The sequence below is a fragment of the Protopterus annectens genome, chromosome 4.part0 (assembly GCF_019279795.1).
Source record: "Protopterus annectens isolate FY-2018-M chromosome 4.part0, PAN1.0, whole genome shotgun sequence".
NCBI lineage: Eukaryota > Metazoa > Chordata > Ceratodontiformes > Protopteridae > Protopterus > Protopterus annectens.
In genome coordinates, this window is record NC_056733.1 from 971,864,457 (window position 1) to 971,888,297 (window position 23,841).

The following is a 23,841-nucleotide window of genomic DNA, read 5'->3' on the forward strand; positions in this document are numbered from 1 at the left end:
TTGCCTCAAGATGCCCATATCCACCAATGTGGTAATAGTCACAGTGGGAAGGTTCATATTCATGGCAACAGACCCTTTTTTTATTGATTAAACAGTTGTATTCAGAATATCAATCAATGTCAGGAGTATATGTTTTGCATCTATGAGGACAGTGCTTTGCACTATAGGCTAGTTGTCCTGTGTGCAACTCAGTATTGGAATAAATTCCATCATGCTTTCTCAGGAGAAATGTCACTCAAGGTGTCTGAGAATGTACAGAGCAATGCCAAACACTGGAGGGGAAACTGATACATACACATTGAAAAATTAAGGATGGAGTATTTAGGCAGCTGGTCTGACTTTAGACACAAATCAAGCAATGCTTACTGAAGCAAAGAATTACCTTGTGAAGAATGCTGCAAAGAGAGGAATTATGTGAATGGCTACTCCCTGGCTACTACTACTGTTGGTCTGACCAAGGCCACACTCTGCTGGGATACAATGCTCCTTTTCTTTTCCTCTTACCAGAAGCACAACATTAGCACCCCCCCCAAGATAAGAAGCAGGCCACAGCCTGTTTGGTGATCCACATGCTTGTACTTGTCCCAGATGATGCAAGAGCCTGTAGGCTTGTCGTATCCTTTTCCAGGTAGATGCCTTGAATAACAAACAGACCAATCAGGTCAGTTTTGCATGTATTATGCCTTGGGTTCTGAGGTTCATAGGACTTGACTAGAGTACTGACCAGATGGTGATTAGGAGCACAGCTGCTGCATCACAATATAATGTTGAATGTCAGGTGACATAGATGTCCAAGGTTCCTATGATGTGACTAGGGTACTGACCAGATGGTGATTGGGAGCACAGCTGCTGCATCACAATATAATATTGAATGTCAGGTGACATAGGTGTCCAAGGTTGTTCTAGCGAGGTCCACATCAGCAGTGATCCATGTTAGGTAACAGTTTCACAGCAATTCATGCAGCCTGCCCTTCAACACTGTAATAGAGGTGATCTGTGTGACATGGATGCGAGGCTTACTGCAGAGGAGTGGCCACCTTTGGGAGATGTTCCTGTCCCTCCAGCATGTCCGAGGTATGTCATACTTTACATTTAGGTTCCCAGGACATCAAACTGTAGTCCCACATTATTTCACACAACATGCATTTGCTGTCTGGTTGTTTGACAGGCATGTAGCCTAGCAAGGCCAAAGTACTTACTGCAAAGATGAAAATGTTTTCTGTGCATGCACAGACATTCACATCTTCACTGCAAAGAGTGCCTACAGAGAGCTTGTTTGAAGCTGTGAACCTAAGGGTGTAGCAGCATGACCCTTACTTTGCTGGAGTTGTACACGGTCACATTTGTAAGTCTGCTATTGTGACCCTGCCTAATAACAGGATTATGGTTCTGGAAAGGGCCATATGCCTGGCAAAGCAGCCTACTCAGTACACCATTTTATCCCACACTGTCAGGTACTTTTTTACCTTACAATGACACCATAAAGACAATAAGATCTGACATTTATGCATCTGTCAGTCCACTGCCTAACCATTGCCTGTTGTGATGTATACACAACCGATAACCAATTGCTAATGGCATTAGCAATGTCCTTTATAGAGATGTGGACAATGTCCCCAACTCTGTACTCCTAGTCCACACAAGCACAATGTGTGAGAGATGCAACTCTACTAAGAACTTTGAATCCATGCTCTCTCATACAGAAGTCAGTACTTATGACAATGAGCGGGTTGCCAGCATGCACACCTCATCTCCTACTCCACCTAAACCCACATCACACATACCTACATATGCATAGGTCATTAACAGGAACATATCTAAACTCAAGAGACCTCCAAAACACAAACACAAGCATGGTACACATAATGCTTCCAAATATCAACGCAAACACAAAAACCAAAGAAAATAAAACTCCACGGAGTTCCTGCTTCCTCGGCAGAACACATTACACATAATAGTTCATGCACCAGTGTCTCCCCGGTTAAACATCTAGGGCAAAACACAAAATCAAAACATATTAGCCATAGGTGATATTGTGGGACACACAGATGTCCCTCTCACCAGGCTGGATAAGGAAAAGGTCACGGTCAGCTGCCTGTCAGGTGCCAGGGTATGCCATATCACACATGCACTCGTCTTCCTCTCCTACCCTATACCTCATAAACTTCCCTCCAGCCCACTCCCTTTCTACACTATATACCACCTTTTACCTCTCCAATCTCACCTTCTTTACTTTGTCTTCTCATATTTCTAACTTCCAAAAAAAAAGCTTGTTTTTTATCTGTACGTAAATGTTTTACTTACATATTTTTTAATCTGAAATGCCTGTACTTTCAATATGTTTAGTCTACATGAATCTCACTTTTATAAATCATTACCTAGGATTAAAAATGTTATTTTTTTAACAAATTGTATATTATCTCTGTATTTTTCACTGTTCTACTATTTTATTTACTTTTGTATAACTATTGTAAAATTGTCTCTATCCTGTGGAGATTTTCTCCCTGGGCCTCCACTGAAAACGGGCTCTTCCAGGCCCAGTGGACTATCCCAGTCATCAAACTGTAATAAATAAATAAATAAGTCTTTCAACAATGGGCACTGTTTTGACTTTGTCTTATTCTGTGCTGTTGTGCATGACTTGAGATGTACCTCTTTGGACAATATGAGGAGAGGCGTGACTGAACTCTCAGACTATGTGTCTCAGGCATGTATGTCCCTGGCCTTAAGCAACATTTTACCTTCAGCTAGGATGATGCCTCAATGCAAACAGAAAATGATTGAACTTAATAATTACTTTAGTTTATGGTGTCATTCTAAGAGGATACAGTACATGTCAGACTGGGATGACATGATTGACAGACCTCGATGCTTTGCCTGAGATGGTCTTCATCTGTCACCCCTGGGATTTTGGCTACTGGCCAAGGCTCTTGCCACCCACATAGTGCCCTTTTCAAGCAGGGTCTCAAGACAAAATTCCTAGTGTATAAACCACATCTACAAACAACCTCAGGGTTATGCTGCTAAATGCTAGGTGTATCAACACAAAACTGCACTCACTGTAAGCTGTCCTCACCTTGGAAGATGCAGACATTTGTGCAGTCACAGAGACCTGGTTCAAGGCTGTGGATAGCACCCCAGCCATTCTGGGTTACAACTCCCTCCACACATTCAGATCACAACCTGTAGGTGTGAAAACTAATGGAGGTGGTGTATCAATATTCATTAAAGATAAATATACATCCAGTTTGGTTAAACAGTATGATTCCCTGGAGACACTTCAGGTGCACTTAACTGTTTGTCGGGCACCTATTAAAGTCATTGCCAGCACCAGGACCCTCACCATGAATCAGGACACCCACTCTGCTTATTTGTATCTACTTGATTCTATCAAGATACATCTGAAAGCCCGGGTTTTGGGTGACTTTAAATACACATACATTGAGTAAATTACTCGTGCTCAAACTCACTTCCCCAAAGGTTCCTTAGCTTCATTAACTGCAATGCCCTGGACCATCTGGTTAATACCCCCACAAGGGGAGCCAACATCCTGGATCTGGTGCCTATCAGTATGGGGGACTATGGTAGCACCCCCACTGTGAGGTCCTCCCTGGTGTCATCTGAACACAAATCAGTCTTATTCGAACTATTACAACTGACCCCCCCCAACAGCAACTAAGCTGAAAAACTTCTTCAAAGAAGATTAAAACCTCTTACGAGAAGGTATAAATAGCTTCACTGCACCTCATACCTCAGATGGAACTGGAAACAATGCCAACCTATGCACTAATAACTGCATTGATTCTGCCATACCTGATAGGACCAAAACAAACTCCTCATGGGAGAAGTAACCTGCCTGGTGGACAACTGCCATTAACATAGGTTCATAGGTTCATAGGTGTTTACTAGGCTAACAACCACAAGGGCCTTTCTAAACCCAGCCATGAATCTCAAGCACAAATACATGCTTTACAGTGAGAGGAAGAAATTGCTGTCTAAGAGTAAGAGGGAGAGCCCTCTTAAATTGGAAACACTCCCTACTCAGCTTAAACCAGCAAATAAGACTTCTTATCAAGTTCTCCAAAGCAAACTATGAGTTCAAATTAGCTTTCTCAACAAAGGACAACCACAAGGCATTCTGTAGTTACATCTGTAGCCTAAAAGGAAAGGCACAGATTTCTGCCAAACTGGTTGTTAATGATACCACACATACTGAGCCAGTGGACATAGGTAATCTGTTGGCCAACACGTTCTGTGAAAACCTCACTCCCCTGTGCCCATCACATGTACCCCATGACATCCCTACCACCTGTCCCCTACCTTATATCTCTAAAAAGTATGTCATAAATGCTCACTCTAAGGCCAAAAACACAGCATCTATGGGACCTGATAACATCCCAGGCTGCATCCAATATGGGCTCCAACATGAATTAGCAACATCATTGGGTACTCTTTCAATCACAGTCTAAGAATTGATTGGCTTTGTACCAGCTGAATGGAAAACAGCCACCATTATTCCCTTACACAAAGGTGATGCATTCACTGACCTCGGGAAATATAGACCTATTAGCCTGATCATATTATTATAGGAGGTTACTAGGCTAATGGCCCTGGGGCCCATACAAGCCTAGCCAAGAGTTTATCCCCAAAAAGAAACCTGAGTCAGCACCTATTGCCCCTCTCAGTAAGGGACACAGGTGGAAACCCTAGGACAAATTTGTGGTTTCCCATCCACTCATCAAGGTTGCACTTGAAGAGGGTCAGTGAGGTACTCTGTTTGGCATGTATGGGAAGTCTATTCCAAAGATGGGGCAGCCTCTGGGAGACAAACCTGTCTCTCCAGCAGGTTTTGTTGATGTTGCATATTAGATTCTGGCCTTTTGAGTGGGTAATGCACAAGAATTTAGACTTTTTGATATGGAGCATCTCTAGTAGCACAGGGTTCAGATTGCCTTGTAGGTGAGACACAGATCACCTCTGGGCAATCTGTACAATACCAAGTAGAGTGATAGTGATTTCAGCCTGTCCACATAAGGCAAGTGTTGGAGGCCATGGATTATCTTTGTGAGGTATTTCTGTGGCCTTTCCAGTTGGTGCAGATGTTTGGAGAGGGACATACCAAATGGGGCATTATACTCAATTTCTGGTCTAATGAGGGAGGAGTATAGAGAGCTAACAACCTCCTTTTTTCTGGATGCGATCCCTTTACCTATGAGGTAAATCAAGTAAAAGGCTTTTCTGACCACTACTGATACATAATGGTCAAATATGACATTGTTATCAACCTGAATACCCAGGTCTCTCAACATAGGCTGTGTGTTTAGGGGGTTGCTTTTGAAGTGGTAATCAGTAGGGGCCATGTTTTGACTGAATGGTATGATGATACTTTTTTTTTGCATTTCGCTTGAGGCCATGCTTTGGCACCAGTCATTAGTTGCTGTGAGATCCTCTTGCAGTATATTAACATCATTTGGGGAGTCAATGACAGCTCCAACTTACAGTCTTCTGCAAACGTGGTCAGCCACAGGCTTTTTGTCTTTGCCTGGACCTCTGAGAAGTAGATGCCAAACAGTAGGGATCCTGGGACATATCGCTGGGGATCTCCACTAGTGACAGGTCTGCTATCGGAGGTGGAGGCACCTATTTTGACCTTGAAGGTCTTGTTGGTGAGCCAGTTTGCCACACACCTGATGAGACTGGGATTTACACCAAGTTGTGCTAGCTTTTCAATGATGCCCAAGTGGGGGATTATGGCAAAGGCCTTAACCAAGTCAAGGTAAGCTGTATGTACTGACTTTCCCTCATCTGATGCCTTGGTGACAGTCTCAAAGAAGTCAACCAGGTTCAACAGGCAAGATCTTCCCTTGACGAATCTGAATTGGGTGGGTCAGGTGCTTGGAGATTGCCTATGTCCTTGTTTATGAGATCCATAATAATATGCTCCATGAGTTTACAGATCAGACTTGTCAAGCTAATGGGGCAAAAGCTTCCAGGGTCAGTAGTAGCACCACCTTTATGCAAAGGGATGACAATGGCCGTTCTCCACTCTGCTGGAATGAAGCCTGTACTTAGGCTGTGGTTGAATGGCATGCTCTATGGCAAAGCCAGTTCTTGCCGGAGATGGTGCAGAATACAGCCTGGGATACTATCAGGTCCTATGGAAGTTGTGTTCTTTGCCTAGGATAGGGCCTTGAACACTTGATCTATGGAGATTTGAGGTGTCAGACAATTATTGGGGATGTCAAAAGGGCCTTGTGGGACAGGGGGTAAAGTTTGTGCTGAACCTATTGACTTGCAGGTTGGCTAAGTCAAAAGGATCAGTGTAAGTGATACTGGAAGTACTAATTCAGTACAAACCTGGGCTTTGCCATGGAGGTTCCTGACATAACTGAAGAAAACATTGTGGTTTCCCTTTGTTTCAGAGGCTAGTCTTAATTCACAAGTGCTAAAACCAAAACTAAGATGCTTAGAATAGCAGATAAATTTAAGCAGGCTACTAACAAGTAGTAATAAATGCAGCAGAATAAAAGCACTTGAACACGTAAGAGCACACAGCAAAAATAAGTTGATAAAATAGGAAGGACACAATTACAGTAAAAGCTGCTGAATAAAGTATATTTTTTTTATTAAGTGGAGAGGGAGGAAACAGATGATAATTCAAGATTAAGAAACTAAGGGGGTTAGCCTTACTGATTAGCCTTATCTGCAAGGCCATGGAGCAAATCATCCTGGACCTTACCAACAAGATATAGGTGGTCTCAAAACACTTGACCCTACTCAGTTTGTATTTGTCAAAGGGAGATCCTGCCTGTTAAACCTGGTGGACTTCTTCAAGGCAGTCACAATGTCTGGATGAGGGAAAGTCTGTGCATACAGCCTACCTGCACTTAGCTAAGGCAATTGACACTATCACCTCCTCAGGCATCATTGTAAAACTCACCCAACTATGCATCAACCGTTATATCATTAGATGGGTTGCTAACTGTCTCACTGATGAAACTCATATATTCAAAATAAGGGAATCCACCTCCAACAGCAGACCTGTAACCAGTGGTGCTCCACAGGTTCTGTCCTGGGACCTGTACTGTTTGGAATCTATTTCTCAAAAGTAGAAGCAAAAACTAAAGGTCTGTGGCTGACAAAGTTTGCTGATGACTGCAAACTGGGAGTGGTCATAGAATCTCCAAATGATGTCAACATCCTATAAGAGGGTCTTCCACAAACAAATGACTGGTGCCAATGTCATGGTCTTAAACCTCAATGCAAAAATGTTTTATCATTCCTTCCATTAAAAGTGAAGTTCCTACTAACTACCACATCAACAGCAGCACTTTGAGAATGCACTCAGTGGTGAGAGACCTTTGCACAGAATTTGACAGCTACCACCATGTCTCCATCATTCTATCTTGCTCCTCTCCTACATAAGAGCATTGTCTCCAGAAAATGAGAAGTTATAATGTCCCTGTACTCTTCCCTCATCAGGCCAATAATTGAATGCAATGCTCCTTTTGGTATGTAACTTTCCAACCACCTGCAGCAATTTGAGAGACCACAAAAGTTCCTCACAAGGGAAATTCAAGGTAATTAGCATCTGTCCTGTGCGGATCATGTGAAATCACTGTCAGTTTATACTGTCTCATACAGACTACTCAGAGGTGATGTCTGTCTTGCATACAAGTCAATCTCTGACCCTGCTTCATTGGAAACACTGCATATCCGTAACTCAAATGGTGCACTAGTTACTCGCTCTAAATACCTTAACCTGATATGTGATATTAATAATACCTGTTGAAGGGACAGATTTGTCTCCCAGAGGTTAGCACACATTTGGAACAGACTCCCACTTCATTTCAGTCAGAGTACCTCACTGGCCCTCTTCAAACTCAATGTGGATGATTGGATGAGTGACCATAAATTCACCTGGGAGGTTCCACCTGTGTCTCTCTTGGACAGGGTCAGCAGGTGCTGATTGTGGAAATAAGGATAATAATTTGGCTAGGCTTGTAAGGGGGCCCTAGGGCCATTAGCCTAGTAACTTCATATGATCCTATGATCCCATAGGCTGATGTAAAATGCTCAGACTAACACACACACACACACACACACACACACACACACACACACACACACACACACACACACACACACACACACACACACACACACACACACACACACACACACACACACACACACACACACACACACACACACACACACACACACACACCAAGTTGACTGGAGTGAGAATAGTCCCACTACCTATCTACATTTACAGAACACTGCACAGCAAAACAAGCACAAGGTTACCTGCAATGAGAATGGAACCTTTACCCATCTAAGAATACAGACTACAGAAAGCACAACCTATCACAAGCAGCACTGCTCAAGTGTGTCATTAACTTGGCTTTAGGTAATGTTATAGTAGATGACATCAATAGGCCTTATGGAGGACAACAGTTTGGAGGCCTGCATCGCTCAAAACAGTGCAAAACCATACCAGCTTGAGATTCACACTTGTTCTCTAGGGAGATGCACACACACACACACACACACACACACACACACACACACACACACACACACACACACACACATACACCAAGTGGGCTGGAGTGAGAAAACTACTACCTACCCAGTTTTATAGACTACATAACACAGAACTTAGCATACATGTCACTTCTGATTTCTGCCAGCAGCTTGGCTTTAAGTAATGTTATAGTAGATGACATCAGCAGACATTGGGGAGGAGAATAGTTTGGAGGCCTGCATCAACTGAGAGGGCCAAAAAGTGCAAACACATGCCAGTTTGGAAGTCACTGTAGGATTCACTCTTGCTCTTTGGGGAGATACAAACATACACATACACACACACACACACACACACACACACACACACACACACACACACACACACACACACACACACACACACACACACACATGCACACACACACACACTCATATATATATATATATATATATATATATATATATATATATATATATATATATATATATATATATATATATATATATATATATATATATATATATATATATAAACATACATACACCAAGTGGACTGGATTGAGATTAGAATCCCTACCTATCTAGTTTTATACACTGTAGATCACAGTAGTTAACACACGAGCAACAGCTCAAGTCTGTTTTATAAATGACTGCAGGTAAACTAATCATACAGGACATAAACAAGCCCTGTGTTGAACAGCTTGTGAGGCCTGCAGAGTCACATTGCTTCTTACTGTCATCTGCATCTAGTAGCCTAACTATGTAACAACAGTACCCATTTTGGGCATATGTGTCTGTTTGCATTAGGATGAGTATGTCTGTTGCCAAAATCAGTTTGACCTGTTGATAAGTAAGCAGACAACATTATACATTACAGAACTGCTTCAGTTGTTGATGTATGTGTGATGAAATCCATCAGACAGTGGGGGCTGCAGTGAATGTGGGTGTTCTTGCTGACATAGATACAAACATATGGCTTCACAATACATGTATATATTTATATAGTGTGCTGTACATTTTCAAGGTTTCCACATACTGTTTTAGGGAGATGTGGTATGATTCTACACTGTCCAGATGTTTGCAGGAAGTACACAGGTTTGACTCCTATTTATGTGTGTTTCACATTAAATTGTGGTTTGCTGTTAAATGTGGCATCATTTACACGTGACATGAGAGAAGACTACCAGAAATCAGAACCTCAGATGTCCCAGTAGTTGTCCAAATGCAAGAGATGTTATTCTATGCACTTCCACATTTTGTAAGTGCATTACCTAATGTTGAGGCCTTACTTTTGGTCCTTTGTCCAACATTATATGTGTCATAGTGCACCTGTGCTCCATGATCTGGGTATGTAGGGCAATATAGACCTACACATACAGACACAGATATAGATATATTATATGTGTGCATATAAAGAATATCTATATATATATATATATATATATATATATATATATATATATATATATACAGATATAGATTTATTGTATGTGTGTATGATATGCATGTGTATCTATATAATCCTTCTTCTGTTAGGATACACGCTAGTCTGACTAAAATTTAACCTCAGTTACTAACATCTCTCTTGAATGGTGTACCACTAATATGTTCTAGTAGGAATGCATGAATAATTGATACATGAGGCCCACTGATTACAAATGGAGATGTGATAGTGGAATGCATATCTGTATTCCCATGTGGATGTCATTTTTGTCCAAATAGCCCACTATAGTTACTTGCATAATGTACCAGATGCATAGCTACAATTACATATCATAATAACTACTGTGTAGGTTATGGACTTATCTTACAACTTGCATAATGTACCAGATGCGTAGCTACAATGACATATCATAATAACTACTGTGTAGGTTATGGACTTACCTTACAACTTGCATAATGTACCAGATGCATAGCTACAATGACATATCATAATAACTACTGTGTAGGTTATGGACTTGCCTTACAACTTGCATAATGTACCAGATGCATAGCTATAATGACATATCATAATAACTACTGTGTAGGTTATGGACTTACCTTACAAATGCAGCAGCTGACAGGGATGACTCTGTTTGATGCAAGCACTACACAGCCAATACATGGACAGGTACAGGATGTGCGAGTTGGCTGGCATCAATTTTAATATATGTATGCAAGTAGGAGCAAGGTGTTAGTCCCTAGGTCCCTAGGTTGTCAGTGAATGTGCTATGTGTTGTCTCTTAGCCAAAGTTGGGGTGTACTGAGCCTGCCTGTGTCTGCCTACAAGGACAGCAGCAGGGGGCTCTTCCTCTGAGTCCTCCTGTGACTGTGGCTGTGGTGACCTAGGCACTGGTGAGGGGCTGTGTATCCCTTCCCTTTGCAGATCCTGCTGCAGCTGTTTCCACAGGATCAGATTGTGTAGTATAGTACATACTGTGAATATCTGTGCACATGTGGCTGGAGTATACTACAGGGCTCGACCAGATATATCGAGGTACCAGAACCGTAACTTCAGAAGCCCAGATGCATGTTCTATGATGTTCCTAGTTTTTGCGTGTGCCTCATTGTGGCATTCTTCCATGGGTGTGTGTGCATTTCTGATGGGTGCCATCATCCATGGTTCCAGGGTGTAGCCAGCATCATCCAGTAAATGGCCCTGTGAGATGTCCCCCCTAGAAAAATCTAGTACAGCTGTCATGTGTGTCAGATATGGGAGTTGTGATAACTCTCAGGGTTTACAGCACACACATTTATGATAATCGCCTGGGCATTGCATATGACTTGGCAGATGATGGAGTCGTATCCCTTTTGGCTAACATAGATTCTATCCTGCTCACCAGGTGGTGCCTTGATATGTACATAAGTGCAATCTATGGCACCCAGTACTTCAGGGTAATGCACTATGTGGTAAAACAGTCCCATATTGCTGGCCCTTACCTCAGGGGAAGGTGAAAAGATATGTGCTCACTGGCATGTGAGAGCACACCATCCAGGAACTGGTGGAGTACCTGTGATACAGATGCCTGTGACACCCCCATCATGTGATATACAATCTCCATCTAGCTCCTGGAGGGTTATCTTGGCCTAAACACTCTTCTCCTCCATGGCCTAGGCCTATTGTCAGCAGTACCAGCAGCATTGACTTCAGCATCTAGCACATACAGATGTAGAATAGCTGCAGCAATCCCTAGTGTTATCTCAGTTGCAATTTGTGAATCTCTACTCCAGTGGTTCAGAGTATTGAGGGAAAATCAGAATATAGGGTGTATGTACACTTTATACTGTTGTGGTGTAGGTGCACCATGTGGGATTAGCTAATTATGATGTAGTTCACCTGGTTGGGATATAATTGACATTACTTAAAGGCCCTACTTTATTAAGTGACACGGCACTATGTGCAGTATTGTGCAACATACCTTATACATAACTATATATTATTGATTGAATATATCTGGTTTCTATTCATAGCTGGCTATGTCATGACTGTGATGTGGATGGTCTGCTTGAACACACTAAGCTACACCCAAACCATTTGCAGCAAGCTGCACACTGTGAAAACGTGCACTGAGCACAAAATGTCCATAAAGTTACATGACAGACCACTCTGATGTCACCCACATCCAGTGGGACTATAACAAATGTGTTGAAGCCTAAAGCTTGCTCCTTTTAGCAATTCACCAAATCCAAGCCATTTACACCTCATTTGCATAATATTCATGCTGACAGCATGGAAACTACACTGTTCATAACCATGTAAGCTGGGTAACAACATGAATCCACCATTGTACAGATCCAATGCACGGTATTACAGTACATTTCTCTGATGTACATTATAAGTGTTATTTTACAATTTGTTTTATTTTTATGTTGAGCATGTTTGCACAATGTGGTGTGTAGCACAAACATGTGGAATTATTTAAAACAAATATTAATTTCACATAATCCCTACCATTTTCAGACATCCACAATGTATGTTTTGTGCATTTATGTATGTGATCTTACCTTTTCAATGGAATTATGTCCATATTTGTGTAATTTTATATCCCCTTCTTTCAGTGTAGACTCATGTACATGGAACATTTCCATGTACACTACTGACACAGACACAGTCTACACAGATGCCTTTCTATGTGTTGGATCACTCCACCTGGCTAATTTGCATGATATTCAGCTACTTAAGCCAAAATTTGCATCGCATGGAAGTTTCTCTGTTTTCAGATGCTTACGCACCACTAAGCTGAGATTAATGAATCTAAAACTGTTTTTGCCTATGAAGCGTACACAGAAAAAAATCATCTAAACTTTACTGAATTCCCTCTGCTGACTTTGCATGTATTACATTGTTTCGATCTGTTACTTCTCAGTTGTAATGTTTTACTATTTGTACAATTGTCCTGTTGTAAATGTGGGTATGGGCTTCCACTGAAAAGGAAACTGTATCCAGTCGGACTTTCCCAGTAAACAAATGAAAAATAAATAAATAAATAAAGTACTAGTGAACAGTAAAAGTAATAGCAACATGTGAAACATTAAAAATGTTAATTTAGTCCTGGTAAATAATTCTTCTAATTTCACCAGCCACAGGTTCCTTCTCCATTAGGGGATCTTTCCAACCTAATGTGTTGTGACTATTAATCAGCATCTTATCTGTTTCCATAAACATGAACTGTACCCCTCAGTGATGTATATCATTGCCACCTATCTGTTTTTTTCCAGACTATCCAGAAATAAAACTAATTGTCTGGTAATCCAGAAAACTCTGCACAAACTTAGGCATTCTGTTTAAAAAAAGAAACAGACTATCATGATTTGTTAAATTGGTTGATTTACTATGCTTTGTTTTATAGAAAAGGATAGCAAATCAGTAGGAAAAAAGCATCTGAAATGGAAAAAAAGAAGGTGTTCTTCCTCACTTGACATGATGGTGTCATAAAGTGGGTGGAAAGTGATAAACAAGAAGGGAGGAGATGGGCAGGATTATGGAAGTTACGAGGGGTTTGATCTCGGTCCAGTTTGGCCACAATGAAAGGTAGCAACCCCAGTAATGTAGCTTATGTTTACACTGTGCATTAGTATTCAGAGAGTAACCCATCACCTTAATGTTCTGTTTTCTAGTTTTTAGCATCCTGGATGTCTTGCTGCAGAGTACACTGCACACGGGAAGGTACACCAGTATATTAGTTATTCTAGAGAGCCCTGAGTGTAGTCATTTTATTGGCCAGAGGGCTTATTAGACAGCTTTCCTTGTTCTTAGTTCCTGTATAAATGTGGTGGGTTTGCACAATTCTGTGCTCATTCCCACAGACAGCTCAGTATGTTTAGTGTCTTTCCTGGTGCCTCAGAAGAGTAAGTACTTTTATAGGTCCATAGGTATGTAGTATGCCAACAACCACTAGGAATGATCCTGGTTCCTTGGACCCTTTGGAATTTCTACCCCTATGTCATTCAGAGAAGTTAACAAACAAAACCAGGAATGTAGGGAGTGTCAGTTTCAACTACCCACAGGGACAACCATATTTCCAATCCCCCAATATACAGAAAGAAGGGAAAAACATAAAAAAACAGGGCTAAAAGAACAGATGGGGGCCTCAACCATTAATGATAATACCACTTGATGCTTCAGGTATGGATGACACTATTTTGGTTGAACATGATGGTAATACCACTGGATGCTTCAGGTATGAATGACACTATTTTGGTTGAACATGATGGTAATACCACTTGATGCTTCAGGTATGGATGAGACTATTTTGGGTGAACATGATGTTAATACCACTTGATGCTTCAGGTATGGATGAGACTATTTTGGTTGAACATGATGGTAATACCACTTGATGCTCCAGGTATGGATGCCACTATTTTAGTTGAACATGATGGTAATACCACGTGATGCTTCAGGTATGAATGACACTATTTTGGTTGAACATGATGGTAATACCACTTGGTGCTTCAGGTATGGATGAGACTATTTTGGGTGAACATGATGTTAATACCACTTGATGCTTCAGGTATGGATGAGACTATTTTGGTTGAACATGATGGTAATACCACTTGATGCTTCAGGTATGGATGACACTATTTTGGTTGAACATGATGGTAATACCACTTGATGCTTATAGTTTCATAGTTTCATAGTGCAGTATTATGCTATCTGCCCTAGGGCATTTATAAGCCTAGCCATAGTGTATGTGGCTTTTGCCACCCCATGTAATGATACAAAAAGTGTACAAAATAAATTTAGTTTACTGTGCCTCTGTCTAGTAATGACACAGAGATGACCCCACAGGGTAAACCTACGATCACCCATCCACTCATCAAGATTTCTCTTGAAAAGAGTCAGAGAGGGGCTCCACCTAACATGGACTGGGATCCTGTTCCAGAGTGCGGGAAGCCTCTGGGTTATGAATCTGTCCCTCCAGCATGTCCTATTCATATTTGTGCTGAGGTTTAGATCTTTAGCTCTCGTGGCTCTGATGGACTTGGATTTTTTGAGGTGGAGCATGTCCATTAATTCCGGATTGGACATGGCCTTGTACGTCAGGCACAGATCACCTCTGAGCAGGCGGTATGCTACTGAATAGAGCTGGAGCTTCTTTAGTCTGGCAGCATATGACATATGTTGGAGACCCTTGATCCTCTTGGTGAGGTACTTTTGGGGTCTCTCCAGCTGCTGCAGGTGCCGGGTGAGGTACATACCAAATGGGGCATTGTACTCAATCATAGGTCTGATGAGGGAGGAATATAGGGGTACAATGACATCCTTTGATCTGTATGTGAATCCCTTTATGATAAGGTGGGCAAGGTAGAAGGTCTTTCTAATCACTTTGGCGACGTGGGTGTCAAATGAGAGGTCACTGTCAACTTGGGTCCCCAGGTCTCTGATTACTTTTTCCGTACTTAATGGATTACCACCTATGTGGTAATTTGTGGGTACTTTGTTTTTCCCAAAGGGGATGACTATACATTTTTTGGCATTTAGTTTAAGGCCATGACTCTGGCACCAGTCGTCTGTTTCTGTAAGGCCCTTCCGAAGGATGCATGTGTCAACTGGTGTATCGACTATGGCACCTAGTTTGCAGTCATCTGCGAACTTTTTCAGCCACAACCCCCCTATGTTTGCCTGCATATCTGAGAAATAAATGCTGAACAAGAGGGGTCCCAAGACAGAGCCCTGTGGGACTCCACTTGTGACTGGCTTAGAATCTGACATAGCTCCAGCTATTCTGACTTTGTGGGTTCTTTCCTTAAGCCAGTTTGCAACCCATCTTGTGACATACGGGTTTACTTTTAAGCTGTTGAGCTTATCTATGATGCCTGAGTGGGGTATTGTGTTGAAGGCTTTTGCCAGGTCCAGGTAGGCTGTATGAACTGCTTTGCCCTCATCGATGGCTCTAGTGACTGTTTCAAAAAAGTCCACCAGGATCAAAAGGCAGGATCTGCCTTTTACAAAGCCGAACTTGGTAGGGTCAATTATCTGTAGGTCCCCGATGTCTTTGTTTATGAGTTCCATAATGATCCTTTCCATAGCTTTGCAGACCAGGCTGGTCAACCTTATGGGGCAGTAGTTTCCAGGGTCTGTAGTGGTGTCTCCTTTGTGGAGTGGGACCACTGTTACTGTACGCCAGTGTTCAGGGACATATCCTGTAGTAAGGCTAAGATTAAACAGCATTCTTATGTGCGGGTTTAGCTCCTGTAGGAGTTCACGTAGCATGTAACCTGGGACACCGTCTGGTCCCATAGATGCTGTATTTTTAGCTTTGCTGAGAGCAGCTCTCACCTGGACATCTGAGATGTCAGGGAGGTTGCATTCAGCTGGGATAAATATTTCATCTTTTGGGGGCGAGGGAGGGGAGAAATTTGCAGTGAACCTGTCTGCCAGTATGTTGGCAATATCTGTGGGTTCAGTGTATTTCCTGCTGTTATGAACTAACTCTGAGCATATCTGAGGGTTTCTGCCCAGGTTCCTAACATAACTGAAGAAGGCCTTGTGGTTATCTTTAGTGTCCTTAGCTATTTTTCTCTCAAAGTTGGCCTTTGATGATTTTATGAGCGAAAGTAACTTTTTGCTAGTGCTGATCAGAGATGCCTTCCCTTTATGGGATTTTGCTCTGTCTTGCAGTAGCTTCCTTCTCTTGTTATAAAGTTTGTTTATGGCTGGGGTCCACCAGACAGGATGCCTACCTTTGGTGGAAAGGGTCTTGGTTTTATTTGGGATTGCACAATCCATGCATTCTTGGAGATGTCCGTAGAAAGCACTTGTGAAGGATTCAGCAGTGTGGAATGTGGTTTTCACTGGCCCAGGGGGCTTGAAGGATACCATTTCAGTCCTAAGGAGTGTAAAGACGGCTTTTGAGAAGTTTCTCACTGTGGTCTTTTGTGCTGGGGTGGAGATGGGATAAGAATATCTAGGGTTATTAGTTTGTGGTCTGATCTCACTAGTGACGGGTATACTTCCAGTGTTGAGCATTTTGTCCCCATGTTTGTGATGATCAGGTCAAGTATATTATTTCCCCTTGTGGGAGAGGTGACTAGTTGTTCCATTGCATTTGAGTTGATGAATTCCAGGAACCTTTGGGCTAGGGTGTTAGGGCTTGAATAATGCACCCAGTCTATGTTTGGGTAGTTGAAGTCTCCCAATATGATGGTATTTGGTGAGACATTTATACCCTCCAGTGTCTTCAGGAAGGCTGAATGGAGTTCCTGTGATTGAGAGGGTAGTCTGTAGCATGCTACAAGTTGTATAGCAGTTTTGCCTACGGTTAGTTGCACATGGATGGTCTCTGATGCTTTGTGCGTTGCCACTAACCTGGAGGTGTGGGTGTCTTTAATGAATATGGACAATCCCCCTCCTTTTGTGGTTCTGCCCAAGTTTTGGGGCCAGAATGCATGATACGAGGTATAACCTGGTAGGGCTGGGGTGCTCTCAGGAGCCTTGAACCAGGTTTCAGTTACTGCACAGACATCGATGCTCTCCATACTGAGGAGTGCTTCGAGAGCCTGCATCTTGAGATTTAGACTTCTGGCGTTGAGCAGCATTACACTTATTTTTTTTCCTTTTTTGTTTTCTAAGGTGGTGGGTTTGTCTTTTGAGCCTTGCCTAAAAAAGGCACTATGGGGGTGGCAAGAGCCTTAGCCAATATCCGGAAGCCCAGTGGTGACAGGTGCAAGCCATCCCTTGCAAAGCAACGAGGCTTGTCCAGCATGTCATCCCAAGCAGACAGACATTAGATCCCCCTAGAATGACACCAGTAATTGAGCCAATTATTAAAGCTGATCATCTTGTCTTTGTATTGTGGCATCATTCTTGGTGAGGGCAAGATGCTGCTCAGGGTCAGGGTCATACCGGCCTGGGCTACATAATCAGAGAGCTCCTCTATGTCTCTTTTCATGTAGTCAAAGGAGGTACGTCTCAGGTCATTCACGCCGGCATAGACAATGACGGAGTCATATTTGTACTTGCTTTGGAGTGACCTGAGTGTTTGTGTTATGTGGCGGATCCTAGCACCCGACAGGCAGCTCAACGTTACCCTCTCCTTGTTCAGCCTGGTAAGTGGAACGTCAGTGTGTCTGAATATAGAGTTACCTATTTCTAGTGTATCAGGCATGGTATTTCGCCTTAAGGGCTGTGATTGTTTGGCACACTGACTTAGTGTACTATGTGTTGCATGTGCTGTGTTTTGAGGTGGTGTCTTCTTGGGTGTCTGCTTTGGGAGCCTCTGTTGTTTTGGTAAGTTTTTTATTAAAGCCTCCGAGTATGTCTTTGTGTTTTTATGTGTTTGGTTTGCAGTTGTGGCTGGTTTATGTGAGACTGGGTTTGTTGTGTGTGTGGTTACCTTCTCCTCATGTCTGGTCTTGCTAATCCTGTGTTGAGAGAGTTCAGCCTCCAGTTTGGCTATATAGTTGCATCTCTCACATGTGTTCATGTTTGTTGGGAGGAGGAGAGGGTTGTCTGTATACATGAGACAATTGTAACACTATCTCAGGATTCCCAGATTAACCAGCTGAACTGGAGAGGATGTCAGTAATATACCACTCAACATGCTAGAATAGTATAAGGGAGTGATGTGAAACTGGGTCAGAGAAGACTTTGAAGGGAAGTGGGTATTAACATGGGTTGTAGGTGGATGTAGTGCTTACATTAGTTTAAGGGTGCTTCACTTGAAAGAAAGGTTTTAGGGGCAAGTGCTAGGCTTATAATATAGCGAATAGACTGATTTTGTTGAAAGTAGAGGTTTCTTAAGGGAAAAACTGAAGTGCAGACTTGGCGGAGCCAGAAATAGTTTAAGCCTGTTTAACTGGCGCTGTGCTATGCACACAATCACGCAAAGCCGCGCAAATGTGGATTTTTAAACAGGGAGTTTCAAAAGAGCTGGAAATGGTCCAAAACAACCAATTACTACAAGCTCTTGTGCTGAGGTCACTCCTTCAGGGACAGGTAGGCTGGTCAAGGCTCCCCACTCCCACTGGTGATCAAAGAAACTTCCTTCTATCCAAGTGCGGCAATGGACAACACAGGAACTACACCACAGTCCAGAATACAGCAAAGCCTGTATACTGTTCTAAACTAGTCGAGAAAGGCGGGAAAACAAGGATATATATTTTTTGGGGGGGTTTTTTGAGTTAAAAAGTACACAGAAATGCAGGAAACAGTAATAAATCAATTACACAGGCTAGCGCACTTTAGTGGGCAGCCTCAACAGTTAAATTTAACAAACAAACTTTCGACCAAATGTAACGTAAGTGCAGATAATGTACAATGCAAAAAACAGGTAATAAAGCAGTTTAAACTTGTTCAAAGTAAGAAAAAGAAGGTCTCTCAGGTAAAACAGCAAAAAAAAAAAAAAATACTTAGATCAGGAAAGTAGTCACTTTTCTCAGTTCTCTGCTGCTAGCACCACTCTGCAGGACCACGAGGAGCTGTTTCTGAGTAGTATAGCCAGAAAAAAATGCTCAGAGGCAGATTTTTAAACAGGGAACTTCAAAAGAGCTGGAAATGGTCCAAAACAACCAATTACTACAAGCTCTTGTGCTGAGGTCACTCCTTCAGGGACAGATAGGCTGCTCAAGGCTCCCCACTCCCACTGGTGAGCAAAGAAACTTCCTTCTATTCAAGTAAGGCAATGGACAACACAGGAACTACACCACAGTCCAGAATACAGCAAAGCCTGTATACTGGTCTAAACTAGTCGAGAAAAGGCGGGAAAACAAGGATTTTTTTTTTTTTTTGAGTTAAAAAGTACACAGAAATGCAGGAAACAGTAATAAATCAATTACACAGGCTAGCGCACTTTAGTGGGCAGCCTCAACAGTTAAATTTAACAAACAAACTTTCGACCAAATGTAACTTAAGTGCAGATAATGTACAATGCAAAAAACAGGTAATAAAGCAGTTTAAACTTGTTCAAAGTAAGAAAAAGAAGGTCTCTCAGGTAAAACAGCAAAAAAATACTTAGATCAGGAAAGTAGTCACTTTTTTCAGTTCTCTGCTGCTAGTACCACTCTGCAGGACCACGAGGAGCTGTTTCTGAGTAGTATAGCCTGAAAAAATGCTCAGAGGTGGATTTTTAAACAGGAAACTTCAAAAGAGTTGGAAATGGTCCAAAACGACCAATTACTACAAGCTCTTGTGCTGAAGTCACTCCTTCAGGGACTGATAGGCTGCTCAAGGCTCCCCACTCCCACTGGTGAGCAAAGAAACGTCCTTCTATCCAAGTAAGGCAATGGACAACACAGGAACTACACCTCAGTCCAGAATACAGCAAAGCCTGAATACTGGTCTAAACTAGTTGAGAAAAGGCGGGAAAACAAGGGTTTTTTTTGTTTTTGTTTTTGTTTTTTGAGTTAAAAAGTACACAGAAATGCAGGAAACAGTAATAAATCAATTACACAGGCTAGCGCACTTTAGTGGGCAGCCTCAACAGTTAAATTTAACAAACAAACTTTCGACCAAATGTAACTTAAGTGCAGATAATGTACAATGCAAAAAACAGGTAATAAAGCAGTTTAAACTTGTTCAAAGTAAGAAAAAGACGGTCTCTCAGGTAAAACAGCAAAAAAAAAAAATACTTAGATCAGGAAAGTAGTCGCTTTTCTCAGTTCTCTGCTGCTAGCACCACTCTGCGGAACTATTTTGGTTGAACATGATTACAATACCACTTGATGCTTCAGGTATAGATGACACTATTGTGGTTGAACATGATGGTAATACCACTTGATGTTTCAGGTATGAATGACACTAGTTTGGTTGAACATGATGGTATTTTACTTAAATATGTGGGGTTACAACATTTTTACTTATAATGTTTTATCCACTGACAAATGATATTTGTCATTGTTTTCTAAAAGGTTCACGTTTATCCCCACTAAGGCTTTTGACATGGTTACTCCAGTTTGAAAGTTAAACTTTTTTTCCAGGAAATTGAACTTAACTTATTTTTTCACAGCATTATTGTGAAGATACTGTCATTATTAAGTGTAAGAGGACTTTCGGTCTTGATTTATAGGTTCATAGGTGTGTACTAGGCTAATGGCTCTGAAGCCTTTACAAGCCTAACCATAGCTTTACCCTGGCATCATGCTACCTGACCTTAGTTCCCAGTGCCTCTGTCGAGTATAGCCACTGGAGTGATCCTTGGGCTGAATGTTCTATTTCCCATCCACTCATCAATATTTCTCTTGAAGAGGGCCAATGAGGTTCTCTGCTTGACATGTATGGGAAGTCTATTCCATAGCATGGGCAGTCTGTTGGTTATGAACCTGTCCTTCCAGCTTGTTCTGTTGATTGTGGTAATGAGGTTGAGGTCTCTGGAGCATGTGGTGGGGAGGGATTGGGATTTCTTTAGATGTAGCATTTCTAACAGAGCTGGGTCAGACATGGCTTTTTAAGTCAAGCAGAGATCGCCTCTAAGTAGGTGATATGAGACAGAGGATAGTTGGAGTGTTTTGAGTCTGTCCATATAGGGCAAGTGTTTAAAGCCTAGGATCCTCTTTGTGAGGTACATTTATGGCCTCTCCAGTTGTTGCAAGTGTCTAGTGAAGTACATGGCAAATGGGGCATTGTACTTGATGACTGGCCTAATGAGGGAAGAGTAGAGGGAGACAATGACTTCTTTCTTCCTGGATGCAAAACCCTTAGTAATGAGATGTGCCACATAGAAGGACTGTCTTACCATAGTGGCAATGTGGTAGTCAAAAGAGAGGTTGCTGTCTACCTGTGTTCCCATATCTCTTATAACCCCTTCTGTGTTCAGTGTACTACCATCAATGTGGTAATTCACGGGAACGGGGTTTTTCCCAAAGGGGATGATGATACATTTTTTGGCATTGAGTTTAAGGCCATGATTCCGATATCAGTCGTTGGTCTCAGTGAGGCCTTTCTGTAGAATGTCAACATCACTTGGGGAGTTAATAATAGCTCCCAACTTGCAATTGTCTGCAAACTTTGTCAGCCAGAGTCCCTTTGTGTTGGCCTGGACTTCAGAGAAGTAGATACCAAACAGGAGACGACCCAGGACCGAACCCTGTGGGACTCCACTCGTGACTGGTCGGCAGTCTGACTTGGCGACAGCTACTTTCACACTGTGGGTTCTATCTGTAAGCCAGTTTGCAACCCACCTAGTGATATAAGGGTTGATGCCTAGCTTAGTGAGTTTTTCTATGATTCCTGAATGGGGAATGGTACCAAAGACTTTGGCCAGATCAAGACAGGATGTATGAACCACCTTGCCTTCATCCACAGCTCTGGTGACTGACTCAAATAAGTCAACCAGGTTGAGCAGGCATGATCTCCCCTTCAAAAAACCAAACTGTGTGGGATCCAGAGTTTGGAGATTCCCTATATCCTTGTTTATTAAGTCCATGATGATGCTTTCCATAGTTTTGCATATCAGACTCATCAGGCTAATGGGCAATAGTTCCCAGGGTCTGTAGTTGTTCCTCCTTTGTGGAGAGGGCTTACTGTAGCAGTGCACCATTCAGTAGGGAAAAAGCCTGAGTTGAGGCTGTGATTGAACAGGGCACACAGGTGAGGTGCCAGTTCACTCTGTAGTTCATGTAGAACACAGCCGGTTAGGTCCCATAGAAGCTGTATTCTTGGCCTTGGACAATGCTGTTGTAACCTGTGCAGCATAATACTGGGTGTCTGGCAGTCTACTGGTATTGTGATTGGTCCTTTGGTGGAGGAGAGAGTGGTAAAGTTGGGACTGAATCTGGCAGCCAGTATATTGGCAATATCTGTTGGCTCGGTATAGGAGGTACCATTGTGCAGTAGCTCAGAGCAAATCTGGGTATTGCCATGGAGATTCTTTACATAACTATAGAAAGCCTTATGGTTGTTTTTACTATCTGCTGCAATTCTGTTTTCATAGCTAGCTTTAGAGGATTTGATGAGGGATCTCAATATTTTGCTGAGGCTGATAAGGGAGTTTTTCCATTCTTGGGACTTCATCTTATTCTGCATCAGTTTCCTCCTTCTGTTGTAGAGTTTGTTTATGACAGATGACCACCAGATTGGTTCCCTTTTTTTGAAGGAGAGCGTCTTGGTTCTATTGGGTATTGCAAGATCCATGCATTTGTGTATGTGTTCATACAGTACATTGGTGTATGATTCATGCAACTTTTCTCCATGCTGTGAAGATAGCCATCTCTGTTTTTAGGAGCTCAAAGTTAGCTATGAAGAAGTTTTTCATGGTCGTTACCTTTGCGGGGCGGGTGGGAGGGATGTGGATTTCCAATGTGATTAGTTTTTGGATGGATGTACCGGGGAAGAGTTGACTATTGATGTAGAGCAATGGTCGCCCATATTAGTAATGACCAGGTCATGGATGTTGCTACCTCTAGTAGGGGTAAGAATGAGCTGGTCCAGGGCATTGGAATTAATGAATTCCAGAAAATGTTGGGCAAGTGTATTGGACACTAGTAGTTTTCCCGGTTAATGGAGGGATAGTTGAAGTCACCCAGCATGTGAGTGATAGGTTGGGCCCTAATATTCTCCAGGGTGCTTACGAATGTGGAGTGTGAGTCTTCAGACATGGTTGGGGACCTATAACAGGCTACATCCTGAATCGCTGTCCTACCCAATGTTAGTTGCAGCTGAAGTATCTCTGATGCGTTATGTTGGGCCACTAGTCTGGAGGTGTGTGCATCCTTTATGAATATGGAAACACCACCGCCTTTGGAGCTTCAGTCCATGTTCTGGGTCCGAAAGGTGTGGAATGAGTTATAGCTTGGTAGTGGAGGGGTACTTTCTCCTGTCTTGAACCAGGTCTTTGTTACAGCACAAATGTCGATGTTCTCCATTTTAAGGAGTGCTTCAAGCTAGTGGATTTT